This window comes from Callorhinchus milii, unplaced genomic scaffold, assembly GCF_018977255.1.
Source record: "Callorhinchus milii isolate IMCB2004 unplaced genomic scaffold, IMCB_Cmil_1.0 Scaffold2, whole genome shotgun sequence".
Taxonomy (NCBI): Eukaryota; Metazoa; Chordata; class Chondrichthyes; order Chimaeriformes; family Callorhinchidae; genus Callorhinchus; species Callorhinchus milii.
The window spans coordinates 112414064-112432755 of record NW_024704743.1 but is presented as its reverse complement, the minus strand read 5'-3'; the positions used below and the strand labels follow the sequence as shown (position 1 = coordinate 112432755).

Genomic DNA, 18692 nt, shown 5'->3' with positions numbered 1-18692 from the left:
GATGCCTCAATCAAGGTAGCTAACAAGGGGAGGACTCCAATCAGGATTGTTTGAAGTTCAGCACACAAGTGTGAATTGGGCAATAGCATCCACTTAATGAATCAGCACCAATATATAGCTGGGCACTAGAAAGAGATGGGAGAGTCTGGAGAAGACGCCTGCGAAAAGTGATAGCTTCCTTATCAAAATAAGCCTTTTGTTGTTAAAACCCTTGGTGCAAGTTTTGTTTTCTGGGCATGAACTATGCTCTCTTACAATCGTTTCTATTGGACTGGATAAGGAACTGCAAAGCCGTACATATTTAAGAAGGATGTATTGCACAAGAAAAGGCTAACTATCTATATTTATGTGTTAGTCACACCTTGTTGCTAAATATATTTATTTCCATTTTGGTTACCGATGTTACTGTCAGATCAGCTGTGCTACTTCATTTACTTTGTTCTAGGCCCTGTAGATCAGTATTTAGAGCACTCGCCTCACAAGTGAGAAAACTGGGTTTGATTCCCGGCAGGGCGAAATGTTAGGCAAATTTCCTTACTCCACATTCAGTGAATTGGAAAGGGATCTAGCCAAGGTGGACTGGAAAGAAAGATTGGGAGGTAAATCGGTAATGAGCAATGGGAAGCCTTCAAAGAGGAGATAGTTCAGGAACAGAACAAATACATTCCCACGAAGCAGAAGGGTAGAGCATCCAAAGCTCCCTGGATGACTAAGGAAATTGGGATTAAAATAAAACAGAACAAGGAGGTTTATAATAAATGTCAGGTCCAAAATACAGAAGATAATCAAATAGAATATAGAAACTACAGAGGAGAACTGAAAAAGGAAATAAAAGGGGCAAAGAGATTGTATGAAAAAACATTAGCAGGTAACATAAAAGGGAACCCTAAAGTATCATAAGCTTGTAAAGAATAAAAGGTTAGTCAAAGGTAGGGTGAGGCCGATTAGGGACCAAAGAGGAAATCTTCTTGTGGAGGCAGAGGGTATGGCTGACGTACTGAATGAGTACTTTGCATTTGTCTTCACATAAGAGGGTACAGCCAATACCACAGTATCGGAGGAGAGGGTAGAGAAATTGGATAGGATAAAAATAAACCGAGAAGAGTTACCAAAAAGGTTGACGGTGCCCAAGGTAGATAAGTCACCCGGTCCGGTCGGGATGCATCCTAGGTTACTGAGGGAAGGAAGGATGGAACTAGTGGAGGCTCTGACCACGATCTTTCAATACTCCTTGGATATCACGGTGGTGCCAGTGGACTGGAGGGTTGCAAATGTTACTCCCCTGTACAAAAAGGGGGAGAAGGATAAACCTGGGAACTACAGACCAGTCAGCCCAAAGTCAGTAGTGGGGAAACTTCTAGAGACTATAATCCTGGACATTCCTGGTACCATTCTGCTTTTCCCAGAATGGTACCAGGTATGAGGGACTTCAGTAATCAGGAGAGGCTAGAGAAGCTAGGATTATTCTCCTTGGAGCAGAAAAGGCTAAGGGAACATTTAATAGAGGTGTTCAAAATTATGAGGGGATTTGATAGGGTGAACAGGGAGAAACTGTTTCCATTGGCAGGTGGATTGGTAACCAGAGGACACAGATTTAAAATAGTTGCCAAAAGAACCAGAGGGGAGGTGAGGAGAAATTTTTTCAAACAGTGAGTTGCTGTTCGTGGGACATTGCTATAAACAAATTGGCTGCCGTGTTCACTTACAAAATACAATTACAGCGATTCCTGCAAAGTGCTTTGAGACACCCTCCCAGTGTGAAAGGCACATTATCAATGCAAGCATTATTATTATTATGCTAAGTGAGAATCTTTATGGACTATAATTTAAAACAGTTTAATGCCTTACATTTCAGCGGGCTATATTTTGATATTATTCCATTGAAAGAAGAAAGAGAAGCTTGTATTTTATAACAATCTTGTCGAAACATCTCCAAGTGCTTTACCGTATTTATTGGAGAATCTAATGACTGTTTTTGGCGGCAAACATAGCAGTAATTTTTGCGCAAATCAATGTCCCACAAACAACCATGTAGTTAATGTCCAGTTTTACCTGGAGGATCAATGACCAAGAATAGTGTCATGAGATCCTTAACATCTACTTGAAGAACAGACAAATGGGGGCTCATTTTTAACATCTCATTTTAACAACTTGCCCAAATGACAGCAGCTATGACAATGTACCACTTCCATATAACTGCCCTGGAGTTTCAGATGACTGTGAATATTGATCCCTTTGACACCCAATCTTCTGACCCAAAGGCAAGTGTTACCAACTGACACATAAGAAACTTTAGTCAGTGCATTAAGTGCATCTCCTGCTAGGCTCCACAACACAGCTTTGCCAGAATTTAGTTCTGTTGATATTCCAATACACAAAATTCTCACCCTTGATGGATATCTGGGTACACCTTGATCTTGAAAATGCTGAATTGGTAGTTTGTCACCACTAGTAACTTATTTAGTTGCATTTTCCCCTTCCCTTCCTGCCTTAAAGACCCAGCTCAAGACCATCTCTCCAACTTCATTTTTGGCCACCTTTGCTCCCCACTTCTCCTCAGCAACAACTATCTTCCGCCCCGGCTTTCCCTGGTTCGGGCTAGCAGTCAGCTGTGTGAAAAGACATTTTCCCGACATGAAACGCACCTTATGAATATAAATTGTTGTAATCCCTAGATAAATGAGAGGCATCTGGCAATTTTCTCCTGAGGACATTTTAACTTGTATTTTCCTTTTATTGAATAAGTTAACGCAGGTGCACTCCTACACCTCTCTCTTGTGGCACTTGTTCATGTGCGAGCCTTGACAGTGGTGGGGGTTGGCTGGTTATTCTACCAAAGAGGGCAGCACAGTGCTGATCCTGTCCTTACTGGTTTCCATACATGTGCATCTTCCAGTTGGGATCTGGATGGTGATCGAGAGCAGGAACTGCAACCGTTTTCTTCTTCTTAACCAAGAGACACTGAGACCAACTGCAGCCACCAAAATATTGCCCCAGATTCCTGATCCTTTTCTCAAGATCCTTTCCAGCTGGAATTGTAGTACCTGTTGCTCCAACTGAGATCAGCTAACTGGGCACAGATCAGGAATTGAACACCTCGTCTGCCCAACAGACCATGGAAGGCAGCTAAACAGATTTTTGATATTCAAATCAACACTTGTGATATTTAGTTAATACAGTATTAAATCTGCATCTAATAGAGCAAATCCTATGCACAAGACTATGGGATTTATCCAACTCAGTCCTTTGCAGGTCATTTTGAAATTGTGTTACAATGCAGCTATTTGAAGCTAGTTGTAGGTAAAACTGGGTGGCAATCATATTTATTGGCTGCAGCAGCCAAATATTCCATTGGAAAAGCTACAGCGAAGAATTATGTCAAGCAATAAACCTAGCCCCGTATATGAGTATAGACCAGCAAAACCTGGAAATAGAAGGATTTATTATGAACTATTTCAGCACCACTGCCAAAAGCAGAGTTTTTATTTTCAAAATGTCCACGTTTTCAAGTTGCAAGAACGTTGATCAACATAGGCTAAACACAACCGTATGGAAACGGAATAACTTTTCAACAAAAGGATTGATGGAAGTTCTGGGTTAATAATAATGAAAATTTACTTAATGCTTATTGAAATGTAACAAAAATCAAAGTGTATGTTTGATTGTTTTTGTTTGTTAAAACAATGCTAAATTTCAACTCTTTTCACATTTCATAAAATTTTGAATAAATTAATTTCATTAATCTGAATACCCTGAGAAAACTGAAAGTGCAGTAGTGAAATGTACAGAAAATGTATAATAGTGTTGTTTCTGTTTGGATAGAATATCACATCTTGTGGAGTCCTGTAGCTTTGAGTTCAGAGCAGTTGCCTCGCAAGTGAAAGGATCTGGGTTTGATTCCTGGGCAGGGTGAAAGTTGGGCAAGTTACTTTAATCCTCATGACTCTGTTCATCGAGCAGTAAGTAGGAAGCCGGCTGATTGCTTTTCCAAGGGTAATAATCCCTTCAAAAAGATAATAATAATAATAATTTGGTCACTCAATCCACGATTGTTTCTGGGACACTGTTGTGCACAATTGGCTGCTGTGTTTCGCCCACAAAATGTACAGTCAACTCACTTTACAGTATGTTCTGTGAAGTGCTTTGAGACATCTCGAAGACATGATAAGGCACTATATCTAATGCAATGATTATTAGTATCTTATCCTCTGTATGCAAATTTGTGCTGCAATGAAGTGTATGCTTTGTAGAAAACCAGCGCTATGAGGAAGAGAGATTTTGAGGGAGGGTGGTTGTCAATCATGTTCTGATTGCTAAAAGTGACAATTTTAGAAACAAATAAATAAAGATTGCTATTTTTACTGATAAGGATGTCATGAATCCCATGGAACAAGAGAATGGAGTCTGGACCTATATAGAAAGCTAAAAATATCCTTAAGGCCAAAGTTAAGAGAAAATAGTCAGTCACCACTGACTGAATTTCAAACAATTATATTACTGGTGACAATTTAATATTTTCCATTCTGCTTCATCCCCATCTTAATACATTAAATGCACATTTTGCTCTTAGCTCTATCAAAGTGGAAAATATCCTGTATAAAGGCCTATTGCATAAGAATGACAATGTGGTGTCGGGTTTCAGTGGCAGAGTGCACAGGTTGTCTGTTGGCTCAATCATGACTAACTTTACCATTTTTTTTAGTACCAAAATTAAGAGTATTTTTCTGGCTTTGGTAATCTTAGCTTTGTCATATTTTTCGAATCGGTTTTATGTTTCGATAGTTGCTTTTGGAAAATGTCTGATAGCATTTGATCAAATTGTCACTTAACTTGTGTCAACAAACACTGACATTGGTTTATGAAAAAGCAATAAGAATATTTTATGCAGTGAATGGCAATGGGGCACAGTGGAAAATGGGAAAAGCTGTGTTGGAAGTAAATATTCCAGTCAGTGTAATGTGCTAATATTTATGGGGTGGCATCAGGGATAAAACACATTCTTTTTGTTGGACATTATGCACAGAATAACACAAACTACAGGGAAATCTAATTAAAGCGCGGCTGGCTTGGTCCAATGTCTCGCCAACGGCATTATAAGCGAAGCATAAAAATGGCCAATTTCCAGGTTGTCAGGTCAGAGTTGATGTTACTACCTGTGTGTTGAGAACATGTGTAGGAAACTTTGTGAAGTGATATCAGTGGCATTCTGATGACTCAGAAGTTGACCAATTTTTCTCCCAGGGAGCCACCCAGTCAGCACCGGAAGCCGGGTGTACTGTGTTTCTGGCTGCCACATAGGATAATAGTAAACCCGTGTTATAAGAGAGGCCATGCTATACCTAAGGGCTCTATAATGGGGTAACAGAGCATATGAGCAGTAACAGAAAAAGTGAGATCATAAATAATTCAAGGATTCAGATTGGAGTCTGAAATATATCCAGATTAAAACATTGGAAACATTGAACCAAATGTGGCATTATGTCAACTGTGCTCATATGTTAGGAACCAACAAAGTATCAAAAGAGGCTTCTCAACAAAGAGCCTACAGTGAGTATAGCCATAAATAAATACACTGATAAAGTTATATATGTTCAGTGAACATCTGTTGAACAGATGTATGCTTGTATAACTTCCCGGGGCAGGTGCTTGGGTGAAGTCAATTCACAAGGTTTTATTTCTCTGTAGTTAGGCTCTGCTCTACCATCACTTACACACAACAGTGGGCAAGATTCACAATCCCGAACAGAGCAACCGATCAGCAAAGTCACTAACTTGGGGACAATGATTATGCTAAAGAGGCGAAAATTTCTGGAAGTGAAACTTTTTCCAGTAGGATGGTTGATTACTGGAGACTTTACATAGCCATAACAATCATAAACTTTGATTTTAATTAAGTAATTAAACACACCCAAAAACAGATTGCTAGACAATTGTGAAAGGGCAAACTAAGCAAACATTACAATCGTAGAGTAAACTAAACCAAGCCAACCATTTTCCCTAACATAGACTGAATATTTCTATATTTGGCACTAAAAAAGAATAAGTGTAAAACTTATACCTTTCCTGCCTTGATGTAGGGTGAGACATTAAACTGAGGTCCCATTTGCCTGTTCAAGAGGATGTTAAAATTCCCATGGTACGACCTGAAAAGAGAAGGGCGTTTCTCCTGGTTTCTGGCCAACAATTCACCAGATAGCATTGATCATTCACTTCATGGCTGCCTTGTTTGCTTACACACGCACTATTGTGCACAGTAAAATCTTGTGTCATGCCATTAAGACGTAATAAGGCGCTACATCAATTGCAAGATTATTATTAATTGTAGTAGTAAGGGTAGCTTTGCAACATTACCCTAACCCAATCTTGGGAAGACCATGCTGGACATTCTTCACTTGTATATTAAAGGTCAAGGCTTCACAGTATCTCATGAATAAAGTCAATCAACTCTATAGTGGTCCGAACAGTGCTGAATGTAAACTTGTGTCTTGGTATTACTCACTGGATCAACAAACCAGAAAGTGGACAAAGGCACAAGGCTCACGTTGACTCTGTGATCTGTGGAACTCTTTCTTATGTGTCTCTGATGAGTTTTGTGCCATCACAGGACAGGGTAGTGATCATCAACTGGAAGCTTTCTTTACACTTCCTTTTACGAAGTGAAACATGCGCTATATAATACTTATCAATAAATACACAGTCACTATGCTTGACAGCAATTACCTGTGAAGTGCTTTTAGACATTCTGAAATTAAATAACAAATGCAAGGATCATTATTTATCACTATCACATTGCATACTTCATTTTCACCTCATGAGTGAGGAAAACTTATAAATAATAATTGCAGTTTATAAAGGCCTCTTTTACAGATGGAATATGTTGGGCACTCTGTTTTCAGGCACTACACAGTGGAAAATTGGAATGAAGTCATTGATATTGTACCCTAGCAAGAGTCCCAAGGCACCCTAGTATTATGTTAAAAAAGTGGAAGTGTTATTTTCTTCCAAATTACCTTCCCACATCCACATGATTCTTCTCATGCAGTAAAGGTGGGCCACCAAGCCTGCAGACAAGTTTATGGATGCCTTAAATCTCACTTTTGGTTAATCTGCCAAGAAAAACATTGAAATAGTGTTGAAAGGAATTCCCATTCCAGCCAAATTTCCCTTCCTCCCCAGACAACCTGTTGTAGACTGGGAAACTGTCCACTGGGGAAGCTTGACTGCAACTGTCAGTGAAGAATGGAAACATATTTTGACACTCAAAGACCTAACATTTGATGGACTCTTAAATTCATGTCTATAAGGAGCTGATCACACCTAATGCTAGACTCACATGATCAGTTTGGCTGAAGAAGGCCCTTTGGCCTATCTGAACTCAATCCTTTAAACCCCACCCTATGGTTCCCCCATCAAAGCATCAAGCTGTTTTTAAACCAGTCCACTGAGACCAATAAGAGGTAAGAATTAATAATGTGTTAAGCACTTGCACAGGTTGGATACGACACTGATTAGCCTTTCAGCCAAAACAGCACGTAACTATTTGGCTGTGGTGGCTAACTCCAACAGTACTGCTGTTATGGAGCAATCAAAAAGATCTCAGCAGGGAAAGTGCTGTAGGCCCTTAAGTAGAAGCACTTGAGATGGTTGCAACACACTATTTGGGACACAAACACAAATAAATATTTGAAAATAAGCCGCTTAACACTAAATTGTAGGCTTGTGGGAGGGGGAGGAGAGGCACAACTCTCCTTAAACCATTGAGAACCTGAAACCCAAGACAGTCGTGAATAGGTGCAAACCCCTCACAAAGCCCTCATGTCTTGTTAAACCATACATTCATGATTCCCCAAACAAGGCATCTTGTGTCAGTATTTGATACAAGCCAAATGTTACAAAATATGCATTTATATAGCGCCCTTCCTCAGGAGTAGGTCTTGGAGTGGCTAACAGTGGTGGAGCTTGAAACTGATGAAAAGTATATTTTACACAGAGGATATTTAACAACTGGAACATGTAATCAGAAACAGAGGAGACCTTATAAAGGTATATAACATATTAAATGGGCTTGAAAACTAAACCCAGAACAATACATGAGGATGCAGCAAGACAGTAGAACAGAGGACACAGGTTTAGAGATACAAAGGGCAATTTTAGGACAGATGACAGTACAACAACAACAACAACAACAAGATTCCATTTATAGAGCGCCTTTCACGTCGGGAGGACGTCCCACGGCGCTGAGTAAGTTGTTTCTTTACCCAGATGGGTAATTAATGACTGGAACAGGATGCCAGAAAGGGTGGTTGAGGCCAGGACACTAAACTCATTTAAAAAAAACACAGCTTGGTGCTGTAATGGGCAGATGGTAAATTGAGTATTCTGGAATAATGAGATCAGATGGGCTGAAGGGCCTTCATCCAATCTAATCTTGTGAAAGAGTGGTTGGCACATGTAAAATTGGGCTCAATTAGGAAAAAAATAATACTCAAATGTTATATGGTATTTTGGAATGATGAGTTCAAATAATAATATCTTTTGCATTTGATATGGCACCTTATTACAGCCATTCACAGGATTTACTGAAAAGTGTAGTGACTATGGATTTTGTTAGGCGATTCCAGCAGCCAATTTGCATATAGTATTGTCCCATCAACAGTCATGAAGTGAATGACGAACTTTATCTGGCAAATTATAGGTCAGCATAACAGGAAGTACTCCCTTCTTTTTTTGAATAGTGCCACAGGATCTTCAACATCTACCTCAACAGCCAGATGAGACTTCAGATTAATGTTTCATGTGAGAAATGCAGCAACTCTCCAGGATTGCATTGGAATATCAGCCTAAATTGTGAGGTCTAATTGTGGCCAGAAGGCCAAACAGCCCAAACCTCCCTTGGGTTGTCATTGAAAATAAATATTTCTGTAAGCTGTCAGCCGATGACTTTGAATTGCAATGAATTACTGTTTTTTCATTTTGAGTTTAGTAAGGTTTCAATTCGTTGCGGCAATGGAAATTCTACTTGACAATTTAACCTTTTAACTGAGTAAGATGGGTTACATTACGGCTGCTTTAAATAGTCACATTAATTGGCTGGTAATCCACTTTGCAAAGGATGTAATGTTACACTACATAAATAGAACAATATTTAACTTTAAAACTGCCTAATAATGAGAATTGAATGTTTCCCTACATTAATTCTGATGGGAGAAGTACAATTACTAAGTGCTGCAACCTCTTCTGGTGATTAATGTCAAAAAGGGATCTGGAAAGCTCTGCTTCAAAGTAAACAAACAAATATCATTTTGACCCTTTTGTTTTTCCAATTTACTCACTATTCTTTACAGTCAATCCTGCGAAACGCTTTGAGACACCCTGACAACATACTATTAAATGCAAGTCTTTCCAATAGCACTGATAATTGCTTTCAATGTGCACTATTCAGCAGTGAAAGCTGAAATAATGAACTTCTTGAATCAAAACCTGACATATATAGTCAAGTAAAGACAACAAACTAAAACAATAACTTCATTACTCAGCTTTGAACGTTTTTGTATACATTATTAAGTATACATCTTATTCTCATAGTTTTTGTTCGAAATTCCAAAGTCAACCAAATCCTGTTGAAGACATTTTTAGAACTGTCCCTCTGGATCGAACCAATGCAATACTAAACCTTCAGGTCCCGTCTAAAGACCTTCCTCTTTGCCCATGCCTTCGGCCACCCTCCCGCCCCCACCTCCCTGCCCTCCACTCCTCCTGACCCCAATTCCCAGTTCGGGTCCAAAATCCCCCTGACTGTCCAGCGCCCTGGGACCTCTTTCCGATGTGAAGTGCGCTATACAAGTGTAATTTGCTGTTGTATTTAGGGTGTCATTGACATTGGATGTGCAAAATGGGAACTTGTCTTCCTTTACTTCGCCTCAATGAGTGTACATTTCACAAAAGCAAAATTCTTAACAGATTAATCCAACCAGATTCCAGTGGCGAGTTGTACATGTTTCCTGAATGAACAAGTTCAGTCATAACACAAGGACTAAGACAGATCAGAAAGTGAACACAATTTGAACTGCTGAAAGGGAAGTTGAGAACTGCTGAAAACATCTCAGTGACAAAAAANTGTTTTCCATAAGAAACAAATCCTTCCAACACTGACATAATGATAAACGTTCTTTGCCATAGATACAAAGTGCTTCAGCTCCATTATGTGTTGAAGTAAGAGCAGGAGGAAGAGGAAACTTCCAATTAATTAGCTAAATATAACATGATACTTTTACTTTATGGAAGTTGATCAACGTATTTTCAAGTTTTTTCAGGCAAACACAGGAGTTTATTTGTGCACAGCAATGCCCCACAAACAGTGATGAATTTTACCTGGGCGATTGTTCATTCTCTTTTTGAATAGTACCATGGGATCTCTGATATCTGCTTGAAGAGGCTGGTGGGACCTCTGTTTAATGTTTCATCTGAAAGGAAGGCACCCCAGATAAAGCAATGCTCTCCTAGCACTGGAATTTCAGCCTAGACCGTGAGCTCACAGTTCCAATTCAGAGAATGAACCCGCAGTCTTCTGACACAGAGGCAAACTTGCTAACAACTGAGCTAGGCTGACAGCTGATATTGTAAGCTCTAAAATGCTCTTATCTATGTCTGAATGTAAGCAAATTGGAGTTCTGTGCCCTTATATGAGAAGATCAACATTTTGAAATAAAAATACAACAATTATAATAAAATACAGAACTTTTTAACATCGGGAGAACGTCTCAAAGTGTTTCACACTGCGGGCTGTGCACCCGAGATAGGGTTAGGAGCTGAAGAAGGTGGGAAGGGAAAGATGACCGAAAGCACTATCAAAGCTGTCATTGTTGAACACTTCAGCATATTTTGTACCATATAGTCCTGCCAGGGTACCTTCAACCACATGTGATCTGAAAGTACAGTAATTCAGCCCATCTCAGAGATATGGCAGATACTGTATTCCTCAAAGGTCCAGCTTGCTCTTTCATATTGCTGGATATACTGCACTGAATTTCCCTTTGCTCTCAAGTTACACAGCCACAAAAATAAAAGGAATATTCTGTTTGTTTATTGTCCAGCCAATAGCAATCCACCCAAGAGACGTTTCACCCACTTTCCTGTTAATAGCCGCAGTTTGCGAAACTAAAAACCAAAGTGAAGTGCAAACGCAGCAGTATCGCAACTTACAATTAATGGCTGTAATCCTTCAGCACACTGTAACATTTGTGTACCATGGTAGTAACATGATGTGCACTTTCCAGTTTACTTTATTAACTCTTTAAATAACTCTGTGCTTTTATTTATCCACACTCTCGAGCCTAGGAGTTTTATTGAGGAAGAATGTCCACAGCCCAGAATTTACGAGAGAAGAAAACAAAAGCGGGGTAAAAAAACCAGATACTGCAATCGGGAAAAGCAATGCCAAACGGAAATATTAAACCAATGAAAGTTATGGATCACGAAAAGCTAAAAGTTAAAATACGGCCAAAGAAAATGGAGGTAAATTGTTAACAGGCGGTTTTATTTCCTGATCTGTGAAGTACTGTAAACTCAGCATTCTGTTAGTAAAGGCAGCTATTGCCTTATACTGGCTGCTCTCCCATTTCCTTTATGCAGAGTCACTGATTCTTATCTAACCTGACTGTCACAGTAATACAAACAATACGTTTATGCTTCAGAATGAGAACTAATTGAATAAGCAACAGCTTTTTATTTTGGAGTGTGCATATGATGGATCTGTTGAACAGTATAATCCTTGCCTTTGACAACAACAATACAGTTTCACCACAGTGATCTTACCAGATGTCAGACCACAGTACTCAAGAATGCAGTCACAGTTAAGGACAACTGCCAGCCATACACAACTTTACCAGTAAAACTCAATCAGATAATAAGATTACATTTGTACAGCGCCTTTCATGTCAGGAGGATGTCCCAAGGTGCTGGACAGTCAGGGATTCGCACCCGAGTTGGTGGTTGGGATCAGGAGGGGTGGAGGGCAGGGAGGGTAGGGATAGGAGGGTGATCGAAGGCATGGTGGAGAGGAGGGTCTTGAGACGGATCTTGAAGGAGGCAAGGGAGGGGGTGAGGCAGAGGGTCTGTGGGATGGAGTTCCAGAGGATGGGGGCAGAGAAGCTGAAGGCCCACCCACCAATGGTGGAATGGACAAGGCAACGGACATGAAGCAGGCCAGAGTCCGCTGAGCAGAGGGAATGGACAAGTTGGTAAGGGTATAGGAGGCCACAGAGGTAGGGAGGAGTGAAGTCGTGGACGGCTTTGAAGGTGAGGACCAGGATCTTGAACTGTATCCTCTGAGTGATGGGGAGCCAGTTTAGCTGGGTGGGGGTAATGGGGTCGCGGAGCCTGGTGCAGGAGAGCACACAGGCTACAGAGTTCTGGATGATTTGCAGCCTGTGGAGGGAGGAGTTGGAGAGGCTGACAAGGAGGGAATTGTGTAGTCGAGCCTGGATGTGATGAGTATGTGGATGAGGGTCTCAGCGGTTTGGGGTGAAACAAATAAACTTTGAGTTTAAGATTGCAATTTAAAAGCGTATAAAATGTATATATACTGCAATAACAGGCAGAGAATACAAATATATTAAAGCACTGTCCCATTATTTTCACTCCTCAGTTGTAATAATCCTTGCGTTTGATGTGGTGCTTTTCGCATCGGAAGGACGTCTCAAAGTTCTTCACAGGATTCACTTTAAAGTGACTGTATTTTTGTAGTGGAACAGGATTCACCTACAGTTTTGTAGGAAAATATGATATAATTTGCATATTTACAATGATTCGCCCACAAAACATAGTCAATCCACTTTACACTATATCCTATATCCTGTGAAGCACTTTAAAATGTCCTCACAACATGAAGGGCGCTATATCAAATGTAAAGATTATGATTATTATAGCAATATAGAGAGGAAAATCTTGCTGGCTGAAAGCCAATGTAGCCTCAGTATTACAGTGACTAATCAAAGCTCTCGAGATGCTCATAAGGCATGAGGCAATATGAAGGCAAAGGAGGAAAGGATTAAATAGTGAGGGCAAGATAGATGGAAGTAGTGAAGTTCAGTGATTTTCCATGTCGAGTTCAGTAGTGATATCTGTGAGCAGCAGTGAAGTTCAGTGTTTTTCCATGTCGAGATTCATTACTCCCTGTACAGCAAGTTAAATAACTGAAGTTTATTGACAGATCATTGCTGATAAGACTATGGTAAAAATGATCACCAAGCAGTGAATGGCTATTGCTCTCCTTTCTATATGTCTTGAGTTTTATCCTGATTATCCAGCAAATGTTGTCAACAATTTATATAACAAAGCCTATTCCTCATTTTAAAATTGTAAGGAGCTGAGATGGCAAAAACTGCTCCTTATGAACTTGATTCCTCTGGCAAGGAGAACATAACATGGCTTTCAGAAGAAAAGAAAGCCACATCGATAACAGTGGGGAGATCGTTTGTTCTGGCACATGATGTACACGATTATACAATTTCAATGAACAGCTTGGAAAGAAAATGATAAACGTCAAGGGCAACAGATCAGAATACACTGAAAGGCTTGTTTTGACCTTAATTATATTGGCAGGCTCCTTCCTGTCTCTGGCAGGTTGTGTTGAGATTCATTTCAATCACTCGTAGCACAGATTAGAAATGTCCAGCCTTTTATGCCAAAAATGAACCACAAAGAGCAACAGAGCAAAATGAAAGACGTTGATAGATGGCAAGGTGATGCTCTTTTCAAATAAATAATCACTGAGAATATTCAAAAATTACATACATTAAAGTCACACATGGTTCCAAAAGTATAACTTGTGTCAGCTAATAATGTCTTTCTGTCAGTGATTCACACTTTACAGTATATGAAGTGAAAGGTGCTAAAGGACATGATTTATCATTATTATCAAGTGGCGGTAACACTATTACATTCCACTCAAAGAGTTTGCCTCTTTGAAGCTCTTCCACTTAAAGAGTTTGCAAGAGTGGAGTCCTGTAGCTCAGTGGTTAGAGCACTCACCTAGCAAGCGAGAGACTTGGGTTCGATTCCCAGCAGGGAGAAACCTTGGGCAAATTTTCTTACTCCATATGCCTGATAGTAATTCCTCAAGAGAAAAAAACAATAATAATTTGGTCACTCAATCCATGACTGCTTGTGGGACACTGCTGAGTACAATTGGCTGCCATGTTTCGCCCACAAAATATACAATCAATCCGCTTTACAATATATTCTGCAAAGCGCTTTGAGATGTCTTGAAGACGTAAAAAGTGCTACATCAAATGCAAGGATTATTTACTATTATTATTTTGCATCCTTCCATTCGACATTGTACCTTATCAGGTCATCAAATAGTCTCAAACTCTTTTCGAATAGTGCCATGGGATCCTTAACATCCACTCGAACAGGCAGCAGAATCTCAGTTTAACGATTCATTTTTAAGGATGGACCTATAACATTGCATCGCTCCCCCAGGATTGGAGTGTCCAGAGTTGTCTATGATCACAAATTCCCGAGATGGGCTTTAACACACAATCTTGTGACTCAGAGGTGAGGTAGAGCCAGGCTGATACTTAACATGATGATATAGATGTTGTAAAACATTTATATAGCGCACTTCACAAGGGGCAGCATCCCGGAGCGCTTCATACATTGCACTCAAAAGCACATTTACGAAAAAAAGCCAGACAATATATTTGAAAGCAAGAAATCCTGAAGAGTCCTGTAGCTCAGTGGTTAGAGCACTCGCCATGCAAGCGAGAGACCTGGATTCAATTCCCACCTGGGTTCAATTCCAGGCAGGGCGAAACCTTGGGCAAGTTTCCTTACTCCACACGCCTCCTAATAATCCCTCAAGAAAAAAAGCAATAATAAATTGGTCACTTCAATCCACGACTGTTTGTGGGACACTGCTGTGCACAATTGGCTGCCGCGTTTCGCCCACAAATATGCAGTCAATTCACTTTACAATGAAGCACTTTGAGACGTCTCAAAGATGTGTTAAGGCGCTATGTCAAATGCAAGGATTATTACAAGGATTATATTTTATGGGGGAAATACTGCAACCAATTGTGCACAGAATTGGAATCTGCAACTTGAAAAGAGCTTTATAAAAAGGAAGTAAGAAAAATGTATCAGGAGATGGACTTGGCATCAACAAAGGGTGGACAGTGGTTACCATGCAAATGAAAACCATCATATCAAGCTATTAAACAGCAGATTGACTGCTAGAATAACGATAAAGACTTAGAAGAAAATTGGATAATTAGAGGAAGGAAGACTTCAGAAAGATTCAAATCAATTTGCACATCTGGATTCAGCCTGGAATCTCTTCCTTTGGATTATGTCTTACTCTGCCTAACAACCATGACCTGTGTTGGGTTATAAAGGAAAAATATGAAGAGATAGCAGACACAGGATACCTGGAAACATATCAGTTGTGCAAGCAATCATAGAGATTTCTGTATGCCTTTACCACAAGAGCATTCCTTGTACGAGCAGGCATTGACTCAGTATTGCTAGCATTTTGTTGATGTGTATTATCCAGAATAAATTACGTTAGAGATTCTCATTTAAAAATCCCTAATGAAATAAAAAAAACACAGTTCACAGCTGGTCCTGATTATTGCTTTATTTTGGCATTTTTCAGCTCCTCACAGCTATCTTAACTTAAGGACAAAGCATGATTCCAAGTCATTGGACGTGAAAGACAAAAAAGCACTAAAGATTTCAGGAACAGCTCTAACTTCTATTTGTTGCTGCATTTCAATGAAGAAACCAAATATCCTAAAAACCATAATGTTCGCCTGCAAAATACACAGTCACTACACTTTACAGTAAATCCTGTGAAGCGTTTTGAGATGACCTCCCAATGTGAGAGGCACTATATCAAATGCAAGGATTATTATTTATTATTATTACAATGCCCATGACTTTGAGATAGCGGTCAGGGATTTGCTTTCGAGACATTTCCTGTCCCAGTAAAAGCCTGAAAAGTCAGAGAAAGTCGAATGCTGATTGCACAACAGTCTAGGTCAGAGTTGAGGACCGCAATTTTTTTTGCTGTTTGTTTTAAGCCAATTCATTAGCGAATCCTGAAATTTCAATTGGAAGCCCTAGTTAGCGCACGATTTCCAGTTTATGAATGATACATTTTAGATTCCAGTGCCTGATATTGTTCCTGTTTTTATGCCTTTAAACTGCTGGTTATAGACAGCCTGGGAATTGCCATTTTATGCAGAATGCCCTCTTTATTGAGAAAGTGTAAAGTTCTACGGTGGTGCTTTGTCACCAGGTTTTAGAACAATATGGACAGATTCACTTCAGTTATTTTCAAATACCAGCTTACAGGAAAAGGTACCTTGGATGGGGAAGCAGAACAACAAACAACATTATTATTAATAATAATAATAATAATCCTTGCATTTGATGTAGCGCTTTTCACGTCGGGAGGACGTCCCAAAGCGCTTCACAGAACACACTGTAAAGTGAATTGACTGTATATTTGTGGGCGAACACGGCAGCCAATTGCGCACAGCAATGTCCCACAAACAGTCGTAGATTGAAAATGACCAATTTATTATTGGTTTTGGTTTTGGAGGGATTATTACTGAGAGAGTGTGAGAAACAAGGAGGAAAATCTAATAGTAACTGTGGATGAACCACAATGTGCAAGGCATGAATGGAGGGCCAATGGTGTGGTCCCACATGTAAATCAATGATGGAAATATGTATCACCAGAGATCACAACTATCACATGGATCCTATATTTTAGGACTCTTCATCATACTTTTCATATACAAAGGGGATAGTTACTGAAAGGAAGATTCTGAGTGACAGAAAGTTCATTCACATGGTTTGACATATTTATCATTTGGAGATAAAGCTTAGTAGTCTCTATCATGTGTTTCTGATGCCAGAAATGGATTGATGAACCTGTAGGAATACTAATTAAGCTATAATAAATCTCCCCTTTGACACAGCGCCTGTCATGTTAGGCCAACGTCTCAAAATGCTTCACAGGATTTACTGTAAAGTGAGTTGACTGTATTTTGGAGGCAAACGCAACAGCCAATTTGCACACAGTCTAAATCTGACTTTGTCCAATTGTATGACATGCAAAAATACATTCCAAAAGATCTTTGTGTTGAATAAGAGGAATATTCTCCAGAAAAGAGGCAAGTCTTTGATTGGTTGGACAGTGCAGTGTGTCATTCATCTACAAAATATACAGTCACTCCACAGTATATCCTGTGAAGCACTTTGAGACATCCTCGTAACACAAAAGGTGTATCAAGTATAAGGGTTTTTACTATTCTACTTGTTCCTTTTCGCTGTGGACTTGTTAGAAAATAAAATCAGCCAAATCTGTAAGGAAATAACGCTAATTCCTTTAACCAGATATCAGACTGTTTTATTATTATTCGTTCGTTATTCCCCAATATCCCGATGGGTCAGACCAAAGGCCGGTACAATCAACAGATCTTATAACAGAATAATACCAACGTAGATATCTCGAGTTCAACACTGTGTCTTTATAGCACGCAAACTTGATTCTTCATGCTTTCATTCTTCTTGCTTACAGCTTTCAATCTTCCATCTGATATCCTCAGTCTTAGTGTTTCTAGCTCTCAGTCTTCCATCTCCCGTATCCTTGTCTCTGCGGCCCGGGATGGCCCCATCTCCCGTATCCTTGTCTCCGCGACCCGGGATGGCCCCATCTCCCATACCCTTGTCTCCGCAACCCGGGATGGCCCCATCTCCCGTATCCTTGTCTCCGCAACCCGGGACGGCCCCGGAACTCTTATACCGATGTTCGTCCAATCATGGTGCGGACATTAGATCACCCGGTCGAAATCATGCTGGGTGTACGTGAGCACCTCATGGGGTGTACGTGCCTCACACACATACACATTGTCCTTAAGACCCCTGTTATCTGATCTAATTGTCTAAGATAGAGAATTGATCAGTTTAGGGCTGTATCTGGTGCTCATTATTTTGTGGTGTGGGATCATTAGTACATTCCTTTTAAGTGACTGGTTATTTCTTATCAGTATCTCGGGATGGTACCAAGGTCCTCTAGTTTAAGCAACTTGCTCGTTAGCTGCTATTCTTGAGGGTTGCCTTTTGTTGCTCTTGAGTGTTAATCATGAGTGTCAGTCCAGTTGCCCCCCACACTTAACTTAAAAGTTAACCCGTTTGCAACATCTATTATGATTCTAACATTATACAAAAAGTGTAAATTCTAACAGACTCTCTGAGAGAGTGGCTATCCTGTTGGTTTTTAATAAATTGCATGAAGCTTAACAGCTTGGTCTGTAATGTTTGTTTGGGAGAAAGTCTGGACTGAGACGCCCCCACCTCTCCCCCCAACATCACCATCTATGCTAGTATTTATACATTTACCCTCACACTGAACAGCTCATGAATACCTCACAGATTGCGTGAGATGGAGAACTGCTAGTTGAAAGTCAGAAGCTTTTCCTGACTCTCGTCTTTGCTTGTGACCTATGCTCAGATCCAAACAGCAGTTCTTTAATAAGAAGGCAGCTACTTTTCCTTCTTGTGAGATGCATTGCAAAGAGAAGGACAAGGAGGATCCACACACAAGCGCGCCACTTGAAAATTAAGGAAAAATAAGGTACAAAAACAGTGTGGAAAGGCTGCAGTCAGACCTGGGAAGT

At 40.0% G+C, this 18692-nt stretch overlaps 1 non-coding gene across 1 annotated transcript; it reads left to right on the top strand.

Moving 5' to 3' along the window:
* The first annotated feature begins 14000 nt into the window (after positions 1 to 14000).
* On the top strand, positions 14001 to 14072 carry trnaa-agc. The gene has a single exon. It is a non-coding gene; the product is annotated as a tRNA-Ala (tRNA).
* The last annotated feature ends 4620 nt before the right edge of the window (positions 14073 to 18692 follow it).